A 22,863-nucleotide genomic window follows, 5' to 3' on the forward strand; every position below is an offset into this window, starting at 1 on the left:
TTAATATAAACATAAATACTGTATTTCCAAGTTTTCCATGTGGTTCTTCTCCATCGATTGACCTTGAAGAAACATCGACATGAATTGGGCCTATCCAGTAAAAACATACTTATTTGGATGAGCTGATAATAGGCCCCGTTCACAGCAATGTCTCTCCAAAGTCGGGATGCTTATGATAATATGGTGATTCAGAGCCAAAATCCTGAGTATTTCCTTAATTATTTCCTTAATGCAAAGTTGTGGAGGTGGGCGTGGTGCAGCATCTGGCTGCAGGAGAGAGAGGTGTATGGGGAAACAGCTGCATCAATGCAGCTGCAGGTGATCTAGGTTGATTAACAGGCCCTGTTTTACGCCACAGTAGGCGGCCGACAACACGCCAACACGCTGGGAGAGGAAGCGGAGCCAGTTGGCTGCGTGTATGAAGTTTGTCTAAAAGAGCAAATAAAAATGAACTGTCCACCAGTTGAGCTGCAAGACCCTCGGATGGCAACGGTCTATACCACTAAAGTATAATTTGATGAGGTCATCCACTGCAGGCATCATCAAAAAACATTTTTTTACTAGTGCTCCATGGTGGCAGCGCCCCTGGCCAAATGCCACTCTGGACGGCTGCCATGTCGCCCATGCGTAAGTCTGCCACATGGTCAACCCAACATCATTTAGGCATTAATATACGGCAGCCACCTTGTTGTTTGTAGACTCTGGTTTCTCCACAAAGTCTCGTCTCTGGATTATTATGAGCTATCGTAGAGCTCTGGGGGAAGCCATCCATATCTGATGCAGCAGGACGCCAGGATGAGAACATCAATGCTGACAGGCATTCTTCACACAAATGTCTCTTGAATGACGCAAATGTTGCATATTCTTGTAATTCACATTGTGACATCCGCCACATTTACATTTACAAATTGGGCATTTAGCAGACGCTTTTGTCCAAAGTGACTTACAATAAATACATTTATCAAAAGAAAGAAACAACAACATATCATTGCTGATAAAGTAAGAGCTAAAAAACAAGTGTTAGATCCTCGTCTGAGTAAAGTAGTAGCTGTTCAGCAAACATACCTTAAGTACAACAGTGCTGTGATCAAAGTGCTATAGGTAAAAGAACATAGAAGTGCGTTTTGTCGGGGGGGGGGGGGGGGGGGGGCGATGTGAGTGGGTCATGCTGTGTAGAGTCGAGGTGAAGTCTGAACAGGTGAGTTTTGAGCCATTTTCGGAAGATGGCAAATGACTCTGCTGTCCTGACATTGGTCGGGAGTTCGTTCCACCACTGAGGACCAGAACAGAGAAGAGTCTGGACTTTGCTGAGCGACATTTGTTTGATTTCAGCGATGGTGGTACCAGCCGGCCAGCGCTGAAGTGCTCGCATGTTTGAAGGTAGATGGTGCCATTCCATTGATGGCCCTGAAGCCCAGTAAAATATTGTTACAATTCCAAATAAAAATGGACAGCTTACAAAAGCTGATTTGCACTTTGGGTTCACTCTCTCTTTGGACTCAATCATCGTTGTTGACATCGATCTTTTCCGAGATGAAGTGGCTGAAATGTCCACGTTCACTCTGTTGAGCATCAGGACTTCACTGTTTGAGACGACACGTTCGCTCAGACGCATTACTCACCGCGGCTGCAGACGGACTCCCATTAGCTGCTATTAGCCGCCGGAGGCTCGCAGGTCTGCTGCTGACAGGAGACATTACACAAACCACCTCAAACCTCAGGCCTGTGATTTTTCATCCTCTGCCATTTAGGCGATGATACTTCATCACGTCACGGCTGCACTTTTTGTGGTTTCGTGTATTTAGATTTAGTCTTGAAAACGGGCCCACTTTGAGATCGGTGAGTCAGCTGCCCTGCTAGAAAAGGTCAGAATATCAGAGGAGTCATTCGCACGGCGGTGAGTGTTTATATTCAAGTGAGGAAAAGTATGCAGCTTCATCCATCACCTCGAAACCACAGCAGACTTTTATAGCTACCCATTTAAAAATGTCCCTCACCCTCCTGCAGTTGTACTTCCCTGTATTTCTTATTGAATGTTTCTTGTTCTTAGTTTATACAAAGTGTTTGTCTCAGTGGCTTTAAGGGTAGCATATTTGTTCCTTATATAAGCAAGGAAATGAGAGTAGAGCCGCAAGCTGCAAGATTGACCGATTGCTTTGATATATGTTGACATCTCCCGAAGCCTTCCAGACACCTTGTGTACTCCAGTGACTGATGCATGTGTGGTTTGCGTGTTGTTTTGTAAACAACAGGATCTGCAGTGAACACATCATGCAACCGCCAACGAGAGAAAGAGGATTTAATTGTCAGCGTGGAAAAATACAGGAAGAAGTCTATATTTGTTACCAAAAACAAACCAAAAGACAATGTTGAGTTGGTTCCTTCGTCAAGAAATATGCTAATTAGGTTTTTTAAGAACAAATAATCCATTTTGACATACAAGGCCAATACAAGCAAATACATGCAAAGTAAAAGTCAATGTATGCCAGTTCTATTGAACATCCATGTTTTTTTCATGGCTCTATGCCAAACGCAAAGCAAATTCTCTCACACTTTGGTTGTTTTTTATCCGTATAACCAGCACTAACTCCATGTAGACACCGACAAGGTTTCATCAGTCATGGCCGAAGTAACCACTACTGCTGCTTTGTACATGTTATGGAAGTCCCAGATAGGCTGGTAAAATAAACGCTGTCCTGTCTGGGTTCACTGTTTCACCAAGCTAGCATTACAACAGCTGTACACACTCAAATTAAACAGATTTATCTGGGAGTTATATGGATAAAAAAGGATTCCAAAGTAATGTTGGTGATTTGTAAAATGTCATGCTTTGTTAGGTCTGTCTGCAAGACAACTTTTAAAATGCTTGTTTTCTGAATGGAATCTGGAATGATGGTTGCTACGCTATGCTAACATTGTAGCTGCTCCATCAACACTTAACACAATGTCAATTTGCTATAAATACAGTAAAGGCAATGTATTTTTTATGAAAAGTAATACTTTGATTCTGCACCTTTCTAAAAGCTCTGTGGATGTATTTTTTTTTAATTATTTGTTTCCATAAAAATGTTATCAATATGACCTTTAACTCTGTACATAACCATACTTCATGAATATGGTCTAAACAGAATTCTGTATTTATTAATTATTTTTTGACATTAAGCCAGCTCAACCAAATTCTACTTGGCCTATCTAAGTATAACAATACCAATCAGATCCTTTTTTAGGTTTTGAGATATTAGACTCAGCCACAGTTTTAGTGGAGAATTGGAAAAACTTTTTTGAAAAAAAAAAAAATTCAAGAATAACATTGTTTTGAGAAAGAGGACATTTTACAAGAAAGAAAAGCCATGGTATTATGTAAAATATGAAATAAAAGTTATTGTTAAATAATAAATATTGTATATTAAATATTGTATGAATTATCCATTCATTATATTTAATACTTTTATCTGATTAATATGAGTCTCAAATTAGTTTCTCTAATTCAATTCAAAAGAGGTGAATGGATTTTAGCTTGTGCTGCTCCAAGCGTTGAAAAATGATATTTGAATCTGGCAGCAGACTGGCGAAGAGGAGCTGGGGTGCAGTCGAATAGTCTTTTTTGCTTAGGAAGGTTCCTAACTGAAGAAGTGACCCGGAAGTAAACAAGTGGCCGCCATGATAAGAGCCGTTCGGATTCTCTAAATGCAAAGGAAAGGAGCTCCAATGCTTCCTTTCAGAGCTCCTTTAGCATAGGATGCAACGGACCTTCCTATGCGAAAGGAAAGGAGATTACACCGACCCACAATTCTTAGCGAGAGCAACATTTAAAGTGGGCCGCACACCTTGCCTATTTGCATATTTAACAATTACTTTCAAGCAGACATATAGTAATTGGAATAGTGATGATAAATGTGTGTGGACAGTGATAATTGAATGGTATTTTTTTTTATTATTATTTCAATCATGTTACAAATGTTTGACAAAAACGAAACTAAAACCACAAATGAGACGTAAATAAAGCAACAGGAAGGAGGAGCTGCTGGACCTGAAGCCGGTCAGTGAACCAGCTGTTTATAAAACCAACATGTGGAGAAGTGGACGACGCGTTTTTTGTAGTCCATTATTGTAGTTTCTCCAGCGCAGACGCACGTCAATCGCCGGTGCCGATCATCAGCTGTCAATCATCAGCGGCCTCGTTATAATGACGTAGCTTAGTGAAAGTCCGGTCTGATTCTCTGAGCACCGCGGTCGTCTTTTCCTAAATCCTTTTGAGTTCTCCTATCGCCTTTCCTTAACCCCGTGACGTTTTCCCCAGAGGTCAAGGAATAGGAGTTAGGAATAGGAGTTAGGACCTTATTTTTTGACTATTCGACTGCACCCCTGGTGTTTGTACTGCAATGCTGATGAAGAGGAAACAGGTGAGCATGTGGGGATGTCAGGTAACTGGGGGAGGGAGTCAGAGGGCGTCTGGAGGGCAGCTAGATAATGAAGAAGTCTGAGGAAGTGAGAGAGACGTGTGAATGAAAACTCTTCACAATCCAGTTTTTCAAATATTTTAGATACTGAACGCCAGTGTCTTCCCCTGCAGACGGCACTCACATGGAGCGCAGATGTTTCAAATCAAATGGAAATGCATAACTGTTGAATCTGGCACTCTGCTCCATGTGGCACCTCACGTCACATCGCGGAAAATAAAGCAGGTCCAATTTTCTGTCTCGCCACCGAAGTCAAAGTGGACAGCTGATGAATGTGTGGAGCCTCCAGAGGTCACAAATCATCCAGAAGCTCCAACAATACAAGGTGAGCCTGATCGATCACATTTGTCCACGTCTGAGTGTAACTTCAGGACAGATCCGTGCAACACGTTCATGTTTGCAAGATGAACGTTTGATGGTGTTACTTCACCTTAGAGAGGAAGAGCAAAGGGAGTAACAGCATGTTTGATGCTTGGGGGCAGGAAATATGGTTTTAGGTGTCACCTTCACCATGAACATGAATGTTATAAAATATGGTCATTTAACTAACCAGAAATCAATTCTAAATTTGTAAATTATAAATAAAATAAAACATTTAACCAATATCATCACAAAACTTCCTCAGTTGATCATGAATTCCAGACAATAATTTTGTGTATTACAAAATCTACAGATGTAAATAGTAGTAATGGAAGATTAACAGACCAAAATATCAACAATGTCTTTGCCTGTAGTGTCTCATATAAAAGGTTAGGAGACTTTGACTTTGAATGCATCACAGAAAAAGCCCCGCCCCCTTCGTTCAGACCTCTGTTCCCCCAGAACACCAAACGTGTGCTCTTTGGTGTTCTGACAATGTTGTTGTAAGTGAACATACATTAAATCCAAATTAAACTGGTTTATTTGAATTCATTTTTTGACATTCATGCCATCTGTCCATTAAACACTTTTTTTGGGGAAATGATTGTCAAGTGTTACCTGAAATCCTTTGACCAGATTATGGAAATATTCGTCAAACTTTACAGCGAACGTAAGACACAGAGTAGCTTCAAATTTGTTCATTTCAATTAAAAAAATGTTCCCAGAGGGAAAATTTTATATAAAGTGAATTAAATAATAATAATTACAACACTCCCGGGATTTGTGGAGGGTGGACCTCAGAGCCTCTAGGCTTGTTCAGTTTAAAGTTAAATACATCAATCTGGTGAATTCTGGGAGCAAAGGTAAGAGGATATATAGAGCACAACGTTCTTCTTAAACCATTTATTCATAAACACATTGTTTTTATAGATGTGAATGGTGATGATGGCAAGGAAGTCACACGTTTTACGCCATCTTGGTCAGGACCAACGTTCATAATTTCAATGGGATTATCTAAATTATGGTTAAATAAAATAAAAAGTCAATAAGCAGCGAGGTCTGGGCGAGGGGTGCCTTCATCTCATTTCCAAGCAGACCTACAGTGGGATGATGGGGTGACAAAGTCAAGGTCATTAATGAAAAACAACACAAGGTGCTTCTCAGAGGCTCGGAGCCTATGTTGGTGGGACGTGTCCTTCCAAGTCAGGCCCTGCAGACTAGGCAGGACCCCCTTCCTAGCCTTCAGGGAGACACATTGGAACAACCTAGCTGCTCTACCCTGCTGTCTCTCTGCCGTTGGCGGCCTCAGTGATATCAATAGCTTGCTGAACGAGTCTGTTGCTGAGCGACTAAAGTGTGGATTGGATTTTGGTTGTTTTAGGAGCGCGGAGGATACACACATGCGTCCTTCAAATCCTCTCGATTGGACGACTCGGCAGAATTTGAAGGACCCTGGACATTGGAACAGTCCTTCAGTGGGATTTGATGACAGCATCCCTTGAAGGATCCGTCTTGACGAGAGAGCCGACTGATATTTTCCTGTTGCTCGACTTCAGCCCGGCCTTGTGTGCGTCTTTCCCAGCAGCACTTGAAGTAAGTCCACCTGATTTTCGTCACTCTGCAGTCTGTAAGTTCAAGCCTTGAGGTTCCTGCCTTCCTTTAATGTCCACACATCATCTCTGTGAGGTTTACTTGACCTGCAGTTGGCATGTGGATTCACCTCCGGTCTTTTTTTCAGATCACTGCTGATGGACAAATAACATGCACTTTCAGAGTTTTCCCAACACAGCCTGCATGTGGTTTTTAAATTACACAATAGCTGAGTGTGGTGGCTCCGGCTGTTGAAGCTGACTCAACACATCGATGACCTGATGGTGATTTTTCAGTTGGAGCAAAGAAAATAAAAAGAGACTGATGTCATGTAGTAGTTCTCTCGGATTAAAGGATCAGGAGCAAAGTGCTGGTTCCTCTAAGAAAAAAGGAGACGTGTAAACCAGATGGTTGGAGCTGAAAATGAACAGAGCTGGATGAAGGCGTAACGTGTATATCCACATTACTGTATTCATTCTTCTCCTCTCACAGCCAAAGTAACTGCTGCTCTTCAGTTTGACTCTTTCCATGTTTTCAGATAGAAACATTAACGTTTTCTGTGAGTGGCACGCAGAGCTGATGCTGCTGGTCGGTCGGCCCGGACTGAAAAAAATCACCACCATCTTGGATGGATTCATGTGAGATCTCATACAGATATTCATGTTCCCCTCAGCATGATGTTGGTGATCCTCTGAGGAACACAACCAGAAGCTCGATGATTTTATGTATTAAATAAGAACTCTGAACCTAACCCTGAGCTCTGAGTTGACCAACTCTTAGATGGGCAACTCTGAGTTTTCGGTTCCAGAACAGCAGTTCTGAGTCAGTTCAATCAACTCTGAGTATGACAATCGTGAGTTACGCGCGTGCCTGCCGACTCTACAAAGCCATCATCAATGGAGCTCCGATACTACGATTCACCATGGCAACGGGGGAGAGCGTTATTAGATATTACTGAGTGTTTATGTAGAAAACGAGCTCATCCTGAGAAAGCGGAGCAACGTAACTGCAGCAAAGAGACAGTTGGCGTGGCAGACAATTACTGCCCGATCTAATGTGTATAACTGAATGAAACAGTCGATTGATCTAAAGGTGATATTGCTTAATTTTCAGGTCCACAGCGTGACTCTGTTAATGGTTAGCAACGCTGCCTATGGTTCAGGTAACAGAGGTTCAACTCCCGTAGTTCACAAAGTAGCGCAATGAACAAATTATCATTTTCATATAGGTGTAATTCCCCCAGGCACAAAATAAAGTGGCTTCAGCTGAAAATTAAGCATAAAAATATTGCACAAATACGTTGACTAAGGCATATGATTTTAATCATATTTCGCATATTAAACAGTAAATATAACACAACACAGAAATGTACTTAAACATTTAAAAAACATTGCAAAAAATCGAAAGAGCTCTGCAAAGAATCTGGTTGCGGATTATGTCCGTGATATGAAATGTTGAAAATGTCGGAGAATATTGTTTAGATAATATCTAATGTGATCGGTAGGAAAGGTAATCAAAATCCTCTCCCGACGCAAAGCTGCTAGAATCACTTTTATTTCCATATCGATTAGGTTGACGATGAAAGGACGGCACATTTTTTCAGAGTTGGTTCAGATTCATGAGACATGTAGGGAGAAACTCACGGTTTGTTGAAGCAAACCTGCTAGCGAGCAGGTTAGGTTCACGGAGTATGTTGCCCGGGTAACTGACTGAGATTTATGCTGAACTGGCTTTGTGAAACCGAAAAACCAGAGTTTCTCTCATCTCAGGGTTTTCACTAAACCTGCTTTCTGAAACGGGCCCATGCTGATGTCAGATCAGAGACCAACAACATGTCTTTCTTTGCTTCCTTCATTCTCATTCCCTTCCGTTTTAGATCTTTAACTGGTTTCTCTTGGGTCATTTGCATGTTGTTAATTCAAACTACTGTTCCTCATGAGTGTTTCTTATACAAAAGAAAAATATTGCAGCAGTGCTTGAACTGTATTGCTGTGATGCCTGCTGCTGATGCTTTGAGAGCTCTTGGTCCTCCTCTAAATAACAACAACAACAAAACATGTGTTATTGATTCTATTTGTGGAAGATGCTGCATTTAAAGGTTATACCCACTGAAAGGTAATTACTTTTACTGCATGTTTGTTCAAACGAGGAGCTCATTTCCACAACTCCATGTGTTTATTTAGGAGAATATTCGTTGCCTGAGGTTCATCATTCACCATCCACATTAAATCACATTTACAGCGAGTGCAGTCATTGGATTAGTTTTGTTTCTGGCAGCGAGCAGCAGGCAGGAGGTCATGAAGGTAGGGTTACCTGAATAATAGAATTAAAACGTTAAATGGCCGCGTTTCCCAGATTCCATCGTTCTTTAGGACTTAAGAAGGCTCTTAAGAAGGGTTCGGCTAAGAAGGAGCGCTAAGATTTGAGGGGCCGTCTGGGACATAATTCAGAATTACCTCTCACACACACATGTGAAACGCTCTCATATACACTACTGAAACACTGTCACATAAACAACTGAAAAAGTATTTGCTCACACACACTACTGAAACGCTCTCACACACACTACTGAAACGCTCTCACACACACTACTAAAACGCTCTCACACACACTACTAAAACGCTCTCACACACACTACTGAAATGCTCTCACACACACTACTAAAACGCTCTCACACACACTACTAAAACGCTCTCATACATAAAAGTAAAACGCTCTCACATACACTGCTAAAAAATATCACACACACTACTAAAACGCTCTCACACACATTATTAAAACGCTCTCATACATACAAGTAAAACGCTCTCACACACACTACTGAAACGCTCTCACACACACTATTAAAACGCTCTCATACATACAAGTAAAACGCTCTCACACACACTACTGAAACGCTCTCACACACACTACTGAAACACTCTCACACACATTACTGAAACGCTCTCATACACACTACTGAAACGCTTTCATACACACTACTAAAACGCTCTCACACACACTACTAAAACGCTCTCACACACACTATTAAAACGCTCTCATACATACAAGTAAAACGCTCTCACACACACTACTAAAACGCTCTCACACACACCATTAAAACGCTCTCATACATACAAGTAAAACGCTCTCACACACACTACTGAAACGCTCTCACACACACTACTGAAACACTCTCACACACACTACTGAAACGCTCTCATACACACTACTGAAACGCTCTCACACACACTACTGAAACGCTCTCACACACACTCAGTGTGTATATATATACTGTTTATATATATATATATATATATATATATATACACAGTATATGTATATATACAGTATGTATGTATATATATATATATACATACATACATATACATATAAATATACACACATTATATATATATATATATATATATATATATATATATATATATATATATATATATATATATATTTAAGATGGCAACCACAAGCTGGTCAGGTGGTCTTTCATGGCTGTGTGGATGGCTTCAGCCGGACTATTATATACTTACGGTGCTTGTCCAACAACAGAGCCTCAACCGTCTTGTCATTACTTCTAGGAGGAGTACAGAACTTTGGATTGCCCTTAAGGGTCAGATGTGATCATAGTATGGAAAATATAAATGTTGCCAGTCTTATGTTGGAAAGAAGAGGATTGAACAGTGTTATTACAGGTGTATCAGTACACAACCAAAGGATTGAGAGACTATTAATAGAACGCAATAGAGTCATATCTAGACACTTTATAAACATCTTTAACTTCATGGAGGAACAGGGTGTACTGGATTCATTGAATGAACTACATTTATTTTGTCTGCATTATGTTTATTTACCAAGGATTGAAAGAGTATACAGAATTCATAAATCAATGGAAAAACCATGGCCTCTTCACACAACAGACCCCTCTTCAGCTGTGGCATTCAGGTCTCATTAATAATGCAGGAAAATTTGCATTGAAAATGATGGGAACCATGGAATAGATGTTTTTTCTTCACTTCTGCAGTCTTCAGTGAATAACATTTGAGTTATGTTAAGGTTTTTTAATACATTTTCTTCACTTGTGCAGTGTATTCCGTGAATTAAAGTTTTGTTAAAACATTGTAAAACATTTTATGAAAAATAAATGAACATGATAAACACTGGCTGCACAGTGGTGTAGTGTCACACTGTCGCCTCACAGCAAGAGGGTCCCGGGTTTGATTCCCGGGTCGGTTCGGGTTCCTTCTGTGTGGAGTTTGCATGTTCTCCCCGTGTAAGCGTGGGTTCTCTCGGGGTTCTCCTGCTTCCTCCCACAGTCCAAAGACATGCAGGATGGAGATAGGTTAATTGGTGACTCTAAATTGCCTGTAGGCGTGAATGTGAGTGTGAATGGTTGTCTGTCTCTACATGTTGGCCCTGTGATGGACTGGCAACCTGTCCAGGGTGTACCCTGCCTCCGCCCAATGTCAGCTGGGATCGGCTCCAGTCCCCCTGCGACCCTGAAAACAGGATAAGCGGTAGACGATGGATAGATGATCAACAATTGTTCAAAGGAACGAATGTTCAAAGACAGGTCAAGAGAGACAAACAGAGACCTAAACAGGCAGAGGGAGAAACAGACAGAGACAGAAAGTGAGGCACAGAAAGGGATACAGAGCATATGTTCAGCTTGATTGTTTTTGATTAGGGAGTAGTATTACGTCCTTATTGAAATGGTTATGCTGCTGTGTCCTGACTCTGAAATAAGAATGCAACAATCACGACTACATGAAAACAGCCAGTACAATATAAGTCATACTGCTAGAGGAAATACAAAACCAAATACTTACCACCACCCCCTATCAATATTATATCAATAATGGGTAATGGTTATTAATATCAGTTATATTTAACACATTGATATTCATATTTAGGTCAAATATATATAGAGAGAGTGATGTTCGCTGGTTTATTTTATTAGGTGTATTAATATTGAACGTGTCGTGTGTCCAAATTGCACTCAAGTGACTATAAAAAAAAAAAAAAAAACAGGAGCCAGTCGCCACGAGGCTAAGCAGGGGAAAACTTTACCTGCTGGATGCACTGGCTGTTCAATAAAACATATCTCCAAAGGAATGCTGGTTTGTGTATATTTATTGCAGCTAAAAACACAAGCATTGACATTGTGTTATAATTTTTCTTTTACTCTGATTGGTGTTGTTGTGAGGCTGCTCAGACTGTCTTAGAGACACACACCAGGTGAAGAACAGCTGATTTTACTACCTGCTGACGCACTACCACGTGACTCACATTCCCGTATGTTACCATAGCAACAGCTACAAGACTACAAACAATACTAGCTGGCACCTACAAGCACTTAATTCGACAGTGTACTTATTTGGGCGCCCTGCAAGTTTGCAGTAGATCTGAGATACTTAGGACCTGCGGAAACCCTGTTACGCCCGGTTCACACCGGCCGCCGAAGCGCTGCGAATAGCCACGGAACGGAGCCCGCTTCCTTTCGGCGCCCTTGTTAACCGATAGTAGTTCAGACCAGACGCAAAGGGCCGTGCAGCGATCGTTTCGCCGTCTGGTCTATTTTATGCGCGAGCCGCGAGCGATCGAGTCAATTCTGACAGGAAGTCACACATAGAAACACGAGACAAGCCGATCAATTTTCAAAATAAAAGCAATTTCAAAATAAAATACCGCAAATGACAAATGCGATCGTATTTGTGTAACAGAGTAGAGAGATGAAAACCAACAAACAAACACACACAGATACACACAAAGACACACACGCACACAATAGCTCTGAATAAACAACAACTGAGCAGAAAGTGAGGGCTCAATCCCCCGCATGTTTGTAGTGGTGGCACAAACAGCTAACTATTAGCTCACTACCATGCCATATTACGTTGCGTTACGTTCGATTAAACAATAATTTAGAAAAACAATATTTATAATTACCCTTTCCTCCTTGATGTAGATGAAGCGTTGCCCGTGATAACACGGCGCACACTCTCTCCGGACTGGAGCTGCAGTTATGCTGCTGTGCTGTCCGGGAGGGGAAAAGCGACGCAATATGACTGCCCAGCTGTCGCGGCTTGGATTTGCAACGTCAATTGCTGCCCGACAACGCATTTGACAAGGTTCTGATGGTCTCCGCTGACGCCAGTACAGTGTAAAGCAACGCTGCTGCCTCGGTTAGGCTAATGCAGGCTGTTGGGCAGACATTAGTGTTGCAAACAACGTGGCTGACGATCAACACTGGAATCGCGCTGTTAATTGCGCAATTTTGTTGAACGGAAGACCTTCCGGTTTTACTGAAACACCTTCCGCTTTGACTGAAATGCGTTCCGGTTTAACTGAAAATCCTCTCACACACTATACTGAAACGCTCTCACACACACTACTAAAACGCTCTCACACACACTACTAAAACGCTCTCATATAACCAAGTAAAATCCTCTTACAAATTAAAGTGAAGTAGTGTGTACGAGAGCATTTTAGTAGTGTATGTGAGAGTGTTTTACTTGTATGTATGAGAGCGTTTTAGCAGTGTGTGTGAGAGCGTTTTAGTAGTGTGTGTGAGAGCGTTTAGTAGTGTGTGTGAGAGAGTTTTACTTGTATGTATGAGAGCATTTTAGAAGTGTGTGAGAGCGTTTTAGTAGTGTGTATGAGAGCGTTTCAGTAGTGTGTGTGAGAGCGTTTCAGTAGTGTGTGTGAGAGCATTTCAGTAGTGTGTGTGAGCAAATACTTTTTCAGTTGTTTATGAGAGAGTGTTTCAGTAGTGTATATGAGAGCATTTCACATGTGTGTGTGAGAGGTAATTCTGAATTATGTCCCTGACGGCCCCTCATACTAAGATACGGGTGTTTCCCAGACGCGTTCTTAACGGCCTTCTTAGGAGAACCTTAAGATCAAGCCAAAGAAGCTTCTTAAGAAGCTCTGAGTGGGAGCTGTCCACCGCGGTGGTGCTGAAACTGAATCAATGGATGCCAGGCCAATCCATCACCCACCTCTTTATCAGCGCATAAGTCACACACAGCGCCCCGTGGTCCCCCCACACAGGTGCAATTAGGCTACGCATGTATCGTGTGTGTGTGTGTGTGTGTGTGTGTGTGTGTGCCAACAGGTGTATCCAAGTAGTAATCAAGCCCATTAGTGCATATATACCCCCGTGGATATAGGCACACACATGTGAGAATGGAATGAGGGTGCCATCCACCACACCGATCACACGGGGGATCCCAGCCACTGCGTGGAACCCTTGGTGGACCTGGCGGACCTCGTCCCGTGTGGTGGGCATCTTTATGTGGGTCCGGGCATGGCGCAGGAGAATGGGTGTCACAGCGGGCACACTCCGTGACACCGATGCCTTGCTGAGGCCGGTGCCGTCCCCCACCACCTCCAGGAAGCTCCCCACTGCGTAAAAACGCAGCGCAGCCAGGAGCTGCACCTCCGGGCTGTGGGCAAAAGTGCAGCGGGTTGCTCTCTGGATGTGTGGAGACACCAGAGTGATCAGCCGTTGGATCTCCGCACGGGGCAGCCGGTACTTTGTCTGGACAGCCCGGTCTGACAGCACGTCCAGTGGGGAGAAGTGCTGACGCACGTAAGCATTTATATAAACTGTCTGGCTTCGCGCACGGCGACGCTGTTGGTTCGCAGCGAGAATGTGCTGTATTGCAGCCATGGTTTCTCACACGTGCAGACTTTGGCTTTTTTTTTACTTTGTTTTGTTTTATGTGTAGTAGGCCGACTATAAACTCATATATACAGATGTGTGTGGAAAACTTAAAAGTGTAATTCAATAAAACCTTTTTTCTTCTTCTCTACTTTGAGCTCATTTCAACAGTGGAGGATATAAATTTCCCTGACATGGTTTGATCACTGAGCATTTGGTCGCTAAGAAGGCTGTTAAGAGTGGGTCAGCTTGATCTTACGTTTCCTTCTTAGTGAAAGATCTTCAGCTAAGAGTGACTCTGGGAAACACATCCTTCTTTCACAGCGTTCTTAAGAGCACTCCTAAGAAGATCTTAGCACTTAAGAGCTTCTTAACGAATCTGGGAAACGCGGCCAATGAGCGTTAATGAGCAGAACGGCCTAATGATTATACATCATGTCCACGTTGCATACCCGTGCTTGTGCTCATGCAGTACACCTCTTCCAACGGGCCATGGCTAAGGAAGTGTAACTTGCTTGAGCACCGAGTACTCGCTTCGCCCTCTCTCCCTGTGGGAGAATGCTGCACGGCTGTCCACCAGGGCAGGATGTCCAGAGTGGGAGGGGCCTGCGACGATGATGTCAACCAAGATGGCCTGTCTTAGCCATGCTTTGTGGGTGTGAGTTTATGCATTTTTTTTCCTAGAACAAAAAATTATTTATACATCTAGACCCCTACCTCTACTCTCAAAGTGCGCGCGGCTCAGAGGACAAGCTGATAAAAGGCCAGCAAAACATGTGACTGACTCTGCAAAACAAACAGGCTGACGACGGATCGATATCCATACACAAATAAGCACTGCACGTGGATTTGCATGCATGTGTGCACTGAAATATTTTTGCCACAGCTCCGCAAGATGTGTCTGCAGACATTTTTTGAGCGCAGGCATTGGCCGATGCCGATCATTTCAAAATGCCATTAATCGTTCGACCATTAATATAGACTCAAGCTCTGAAGATTCCGTGCCATAAGAGGTTCAAGAGGGCAAGTAACCCCGGGGAGCCTGATCACCATTCGGATTGCCACCAAATTTCAGAGCACCATCAAGACCAAAAAGAAGAAGGACCTCCAGAGGGACCATGAGGACCTAAAGGTCTCTCACATCATCCTCCAGCAAAAGTTCCAACAGCTGGAGGAGGCGATCCAGACCCTCAGGCAGGAGAACTTCCAGAAAGAGGGCGAATCGGAGAACCTGAAGTCCTCAACCAGCCTTGAGAACTTCATGAACCTCCAGGCTGAGATGGAGATCACCAAAAGCCTCTGAGTCGAGTTAGCTCAGGTCAAAGAAGAGCTCCAGCAGAAGACCCTGGACCAGGAGCAGGAGAAGGAGGTCCGGGATGAGCAGCTGGAGAAGCTGAAGGCCAAATATGTGGCCAAACTGAGCAAACACATTGAGCTTAAGGACTCAGAAAAGAGGTTGTCAGAGGACCTGGACGCCACAAAGCAGCTGGTTGATGAGAAGGCCGTTCTTATCCACCAGCTGCAGTGGGAGATCCAGACCCTGAAAAAAGACCTCTCTGAGAAAGAGGAGGAAAAATTGGTAACTTTCATGGAGTCACAAGCAGACAAGGTCGAGAGAGACAACGGTGAAGCTGAACCAGGTCCCATCAGACCAGCTGGTGACCGAGCTGAACCAGGTACCATCAGACCAGCTGGTGTCTGAGCTGAAACAGGTACCATCAGACCAGCTGGTGTCTGAGCTGAAACAGGTACCATCAGACCTGGCACACAGGTAAGTTCACTCGTATAAAGGCGTGAGACGTGGTTTGAAATACAGTTTTATTAAATAATCTTTTTAAAAAGTATTTTTAACATTCAAACTAAATAAACAAAAGAAAAGCAAATCAAATAAGGGACTGGAGCCAAGTGAGTGGACAGTGACTAGTGCAATGAAAAGTGCAATGAAATCAACCAAAATCACCCAGCATACGTGGCACACACTCTGAAGTAAACCTGCTCCCAAGGCACAGCAGACGAGACAAAGGGGGACACCACCACCAGGACACCAGCACGCCACTATCGGTCTTCAGCAACAGAAAAGAGAAATAAACACTTCAGTGGACAAATCACAACAAAATAATATGAAAAGAACAAACAAAAGAAAAACAAAATTCAACCTAAATTATTACATAAGCTAAATAAAACTAAATAAGTAATCCAACCAAAACAATTACAAAATTACTAAAATATTCAAAACATACTTTAAAGGCAACAAAAGTTGTTCATGGGGGACACTAACACCAGGCCACCTTCCTACTCGAACTTCCGCAGACTTGACTTGCAAAATTCATTAAATTATTCATAAAATATTTATACTGACAAATATCCCATTTGTGTTATTGGTACAATTCAAATGGAATCAAAACATTATTTGTCTCTCGCCGCTGACTACAGAATCAGAATCAGAATTCCTTTATTGTCCCTCAACGGGGAAACTTGTTTGCCACAGCAGCCATAGGACAGAATGTACAAAAAAAACCCCACAATAATAATAATAACAATAGCAAAAAATTAACAATATAATTTAAAGGTAAGAAAGAGAATAGACTTGTATATACTAGGGTTGTGAACGATAAACCGTTGCGACCGGATATCCGGTTCAACAAGTGAGAGATACGGCTGCATCAGTAGCAGCCTCCTCAATCGATACGAATTATCAATGGATTCCTAGATGAATCGGTTACAGAGTCATGGATCGGGTATCGCGAGACTTTGAAGCGGTCGGCGGCATCATATCTATGGGCGGCATTACACCAGCATCTCTAAAACAACGCGAGAGCTGAAGCTGCCGGCGAAACGCCGTAGCTGGCTAGCTGGTATGAGTTATAAACAAGGGACATCACGGAACATAGAATTGGCTTCTCTATTTTATAAAATATCTACAACAAATATTAACCGTAGAATCGAATCATATCGTTACACTGTATGGAATCGATTCGAATCGAATCAGTCTGTAATAAAAGGATATCGTTTTTGAATTGAATCGTAACCTGTGTATCTAGATGCATATCGAACCGTTTATCACAGAGAGATGTGCAACCCTAATAAACATGATATTGTACAAAAATTAACAGCAGTGAATTTGTTTTTTATTTACAATATAGTGTAGAGTGCAGAATATTTCTTCAAAAATAAGGTCCCTAGGTGGTCCAAGGGGCATGGCTTCACCCCTCTGGGTGATACATCAAGAGAAAATGTAATCCATGACTTAATACATGTTTCCTTTGAAATATCATTCACAATGCTATTTTGTTTGGGTTCGTTATTTTCAGCAGACCAGAAGATACCTTTTAGTGCTGACATTTTTTCACCATGATGCGCAAATAATCAAATCGGATTAAGTGCTCTCTGTGTGTGTGGTTATCACGAGAGAACCAAACAGGGCAGCTTTTAAATGATTGACTCTCTGGACAAAGAGGCTGAGACGATAAATGGAAATATTTATCTTTTAATGCTGCTTCTGGGAAATCAGAAGTGAATATTGTGTGACTCTGCGTATTTATTGATTCTGGTTGTTAAGTGGTCTGTCTGCTGGATCTGAGTCCTCTGACTACAACTTGAATCTCTTTCTGCCTTGACATTTTCTTCTTGACGAGATGAGCTTCATTCACTCACTTTGTCTATTCGTTTTCACACACACACACACACACACACACACACACACACACACACACACACACACATATATATATATATATATATATATATATATATATATATATATATATATATATACGCAGATGACACGTGACTGAAAGTAGATGTCCCAGCCTGCTTCTCATTACCCTAATTGGTGATTTAGTGAGTCTATGGCAGCGAACTAAATTTAAACCCACGCTGGGTTTCAGGCTCAGTATCAACGCCAGCTCCTCCACTAACAGGAATCTGGCTCTGCTGCAGTTTCCGTTGTTTGGCAGCAAGCGAGATTTTGAGGAATAGAAGACATAATATGTCCTGAAGTGAAGTCATAAACACAGTTCTGTCTTTTACTGATGCACAGGATGTGATGTAACTGTCCTTAATGTTGATTCAAAAGGCTGAAGGGGAGTTTGGACGTTATGTGAGGTGTGCTATTACAAACATATGATCAGACACACAAATTAAAAAAGGAAGTTTGGTGATACCATAATGTTTTCTCTGTTTTTGTAATGCTCTATAATTAACTAGGTAAAAATCTAAATTTGTGAAGCAATCATCCAAGTTCCACACATACAAAATGATCTGCTATCAAGTTACCCTTTCTTCTCAGCAGTCTCATAGTAGTTTGTTAAAAAGTCATGAAATTGAAAGAATTTTGTGTACATGGAGATGAATTTACCACTTTTCTCATGTCATTCAGCACAACTTCAAAACAAATGCATTTTAATTGGAACCGTACGTTTTTTTTTTTTGTCAGCATCACGACATGAAACTACAAAACAAACGTTATGTTGAGGCAACAGAACACTAAGTTAGGTTTAGTAAAAATGTCATGGTTGGGCTTAAAATAACGACGCAGTTAGGTTGAGGAAACAAAATTATGTTTTGGGACACGTTATGTCCAACGGCAGTCTTGTGGTTTAAAGTCCTGTGTTCTCCCTCCACCACCATCAGTAATATCTCAATATTTAATATACGTCACTCGCTCTGTTGCAACTAGATGAGTGTAATTTGTGTTTCCATGAAAAAAGATCATAATTAACTTTCCATTGACATTGTTTTGAAGCTGAGCCACACAAGACAAATAATTGACAATTCGTGTCCCCGTACACGAAGAGAATAGATTGCATTTGACGACTATTTCACGGCATGAAACCGGCTTCCTTCTTTAATTCTGCAGGAATTCCTCAGGAAGATCAGATTTAGATTAAAACAAGATGGCAAAGAAAGCAACACAACACAACCCTGTCTGCTGCAAAATTACTTTCCCATACAAGAATTGCATTCTTAATTATGTTTTTAGGGTATTTTCTCCCAGATTACGATCCAAGTTTAAATTGAAACAAAAAACGCAACAAAATGACTCGGTTAGCTTTAGTAAAACCTCATGTTATGGCTCAAAATAAGTATTTTTGTTACGTTATTTAAGCCAGAAGGAAATTGAAATGTACTAACGTTGTTTACGTGTGCTGCTCAGTGATTGGACATACCTGGGCCAGGTGTGTCCAATCACACTGATTACGGTCCAATCAGGTCTGCAGCCTTGCAGATCCCAACGGCACCGACTGCAGATCTATTAAATCTATTTAGATTATTATTTAGTTTGTGTAGTTTGTTAATGTAGTGGTGGATATGGCATTTTAACGCAAAGTCAAACAAATGAATTCAGCTTTGTTGTAAAGCATATTTTATAACAACAGGAGGGACAAAATAAAACAGACAAATAGACTTCTATACATCTATTAAACATAAAAAGGCATCTAAAAAGAAAAAGGTCACAACACAGCATGCATATACGATGTGGTGCTGTTTTCCAAGTCCTTGCTGCTGAGTTGAAGTCACTAAAGTAATAACTTCTGACAGTTTTGAAATTCTTGGAGAAGTTAATTATGGCAAGTGTCTGATAAACACTTCATCCAGGACGCTGCGTCGTTACTCAGCAGCTGCAGCGGATCTGGATCAGAAACTGCGTGAACATTTTCCACAGGACGCTGGGATCACCGCTCATGAGATTGTGTCCTCCAACGCCCCACGATGAACACGACTTCTGCAGGTACATTTTGGGTTCAGGCTAGTTTTATTTTTTCTCTGTTGCGCTGGTCTGTAAAATTGTAAATGTTCAGACTGGAAACACGTGTTAATCATTTAAGCTCTGTAAATAGTTAACATGTGTGAATATTCCCTCCAGAAGGTCTGCACTGATTAAGACGCTGCTATAATTTACTGTAATGCTGACTCATGTATTCAGTTTGATTCATTTTCACGCAGCAGCCAGGTTCATCTGTCTGACAAATACTACAACCTACTACTACAATACTACAAAAACTACAACCATGGTGACAGTTGTTATTAATACAGAGAACATTCATGGGGCCAAACCTACTTTTTAATGAATTTGTCGTCCTGTTTTGACCTTTTTTAAGTCATTGATTTATTTCTTAAAAGAACCATGAACACTGAATTAATGCTTGGGGTTCTTGTACTCCATCGTCTGGTAAGCTACAGTTACCGATGTGGCCACGGAGCTCGACTGTGTAGAACTGGACAAAATCCATACTTTGGTGCTTGCCAGTTTTTAGCATCTCAATAAATTAAATGAATAAAAATAAATAAATAGTTGGGTAGTAAATGGTTTTCCAGTTTTACTGTAATACCACAGAAATCCCAATGTCCAAAATCTTCCTTTTTTTGGATGTGATTTTAAATAGAAATACAAAGATAAACATTATAATGAACAGTGAATGTGTTCATGCCTTGTCTTTTTTTATATAAAAACAAATGTAATTGTTTTTGCTTGCATATGTTTGCATGTTTGTGAGATGTGATGTTGCATTATTTAATTTTTTTTATAAAATAGACATTCTCACATCGCCACTGAGCTTTCATGACGCAGCAGTTTTCCAAAAAACTGGTCAGAAACAGACCTTAAACTACAACCTTAAACTGTCCTCTGAAGGAAGACTTCCAGCAGGCTGCCTCTGTCTGCCAAGCATCATACATTAAGCCGACACCAACAACCCCTCAGCCTGACCTTTGACCCTTTCTCTTTCCCTCTCTACTCTTTAAGTCACTGGAGGTTTAATGATTTTTTATAGATGGTCCTCTCTGGCTTTTACGGCTCCATTCATAAATCACTGCTCTGCTTTCTGCTCACATCTCCTGCAATAACTGAACATTCTTGGGGAGGTGACGTGTCCGGGCTTTTTCATCTTGTGTGGAGATGGATAGCAGCCTCTTCCCGGAGATCACTGTGAGGTCATCGCTGTGAGGTCATCGCTGTGATGCTGGCTTCCCTGCAGCTCGGCCAGCAGCTGCTCGTTCAGCCTCCTGACTGTACTGGTTCCATACTGGGAGAGGCTTTAACCTCCAGCAGCTCCAGAAACAGATTAGAGACTATCAAAGTGTTTGAAGAAGAAGCCTTCGGCAAAATGTTCTTTCCACCGCTAAACAATATCCCCAGTCCAAGTCCACAGTTCCCCAATGCCGGCGTTTTGTTGTTGTTTATTTTTTGCTTCATCAACGGTCGCAGCTGCAGCCCTCCTGAGGGGTATTCCACAAAGCCGGTTTTATCACATAACCGGGTAAGTTAACCCAGGGTTTGCAGTAACCCTAGGTTTTCCGTTCCAAAATGAACACGGTATGTTAGTTACTATAGAAACATATGCTCTGAATCAAACCTGGTCAGAGCAGGTTTTACGCAGGTTAAGTTTGGAACATAACCCGGTTTTGGGTATTTAAACCCGCGCTCACCGCAGATTTCAAGTGTTCACAATGGCATGCCCTTTTGACGAGAGGCCTGTTGATATCGGAGCGCAAATTATTTGTGCAATCCACCGGGAGCGATTAATAAGACCTCGGCTCGACATCTTAGCATATCCGGATGACTTTCTGCTGGAGAGATATAGATTCTCGCGCAAATCTTTAATATATTTAAATAGCCTTCAGAAATGGATGCAAGGGCTGGACAAACGATGCAAGATCACATTTGTCGCAATCATTTCAATTAAAAAAAGAAAAAAAACTACTTTTTCATTCATTATTTTTATTCTTTAGTTGCTGAGGGAGGAAAGGTACTATAATTAGTTCCATGAATCACAATAGCATGTCGGTGGAATTTGTGCCCATTAACCAACTATTTTAATACCTCTATCACCAGTTTCATATAGATCATCTTCAGATCGGCCTTCGCGATTTCCCGCTGGAGATGCACTCTGTAAAGTTCTTTAATTGTCATCTGAAATAGAGGGGAAATATTGTTTTAACATTCAAGAGACATATGCTTGGCCAATAAAATGAGTAGGCCTATGTCTTACGTGCTCATATTGCGAGCTTGATGATGGACCAGCATCCTCGACCACAGTCTGTTAAGAGACAAGTGGGTATGTGAACACTGCTTAGTTTAGTTTAATCATCATAAACTAATTGAAACTGGCAAGAAAAATGAACCTCAGTCCTTTCAGATGACTGGTCCACGTCTGGACCAAGATCTTCATTGGCCTCCTATCATACAAAGCAATATTGGCCGAGTATGCCGAGAGGCGCTTACAACAGAAAGTAGGCTATCAAATATTTACTTACATCAAATGGAGAATCTTCCATAGTAGCCGGTGGCTCCATTAAAATCATACGCCATCTTGATCTGTGAAGTTGATTAATTGGTGACTTTTAGGTTTTCTACCTGTGGTGGAAATTAGTTTATGATCACCTGATGACCCATCACACTACCCATTTACCAAAAAAAACCCATTTGGAACATTTGCGCTGTGGCACGCACACGGTTTGCATGTGTTCGAACACCAACAACATCTAAAAATACAAGAAAAACAGAAAAACCTACATTCAACCCTCCTCACATGGGCCCTGACTCTCCGAGGAGGTACCTCCAGGTATCCCCTTCATGCCAGGGCGCCCTGAATTTATGTCAAGCGCCAGCTCCTCCACCGGAGTCATGACAATAGGTGGGCCAGATCCTGTCTGCCCGACTGTCGGCCTTTTTACGATTGGCTTTAAAAAAAAAAGGGGGGGGGGGGGGGGGGGGCTTATTTAAATACAGGAGTGACAAATATGGTATGACAATTGCTGGACTGACAAAATATAGCCTATATAGGCCAATAC

At 41.7% G+C, this 22,863-nt stretch overlaps 1 long non-coding RNA gene across 1 annotated transcript; it reads right to left on the reverse strand.

The window, feature by feature from the left end:
* Positions 1–21,892: 21,892 nt before the first annotated feature.
* Positions 21,893–22,425, reverse strand: LOC311027127. The gene is made up of 4 exons (XR_014598567.1): positions 22,327–22,425; positions 22,195–22,248; positions 22,062–22,109; positions 21,893–21,982 (listed from the first exon to the last, which is right to left on the reverse strand). It is a non-coding gene; the product is annotated as an uncharacterized lncRNA (long non-coding RNA).
* Positions 22,426–22,863: the final 438 nt, after the last annotated feature.

Source organism: Eutrigla gurnardus (assembly GCF_963514095.1).
Source record: "Eutrigla gurnardus genome assembly, chromosome: 16".
Taxonomy (NCBI): domain Eukaryota; kingdom Metazoa; phylum Chordata; class Actinopteri; order Perciformes; family Triglidae; genus Eutrigla; species Eutrigla gurnardus.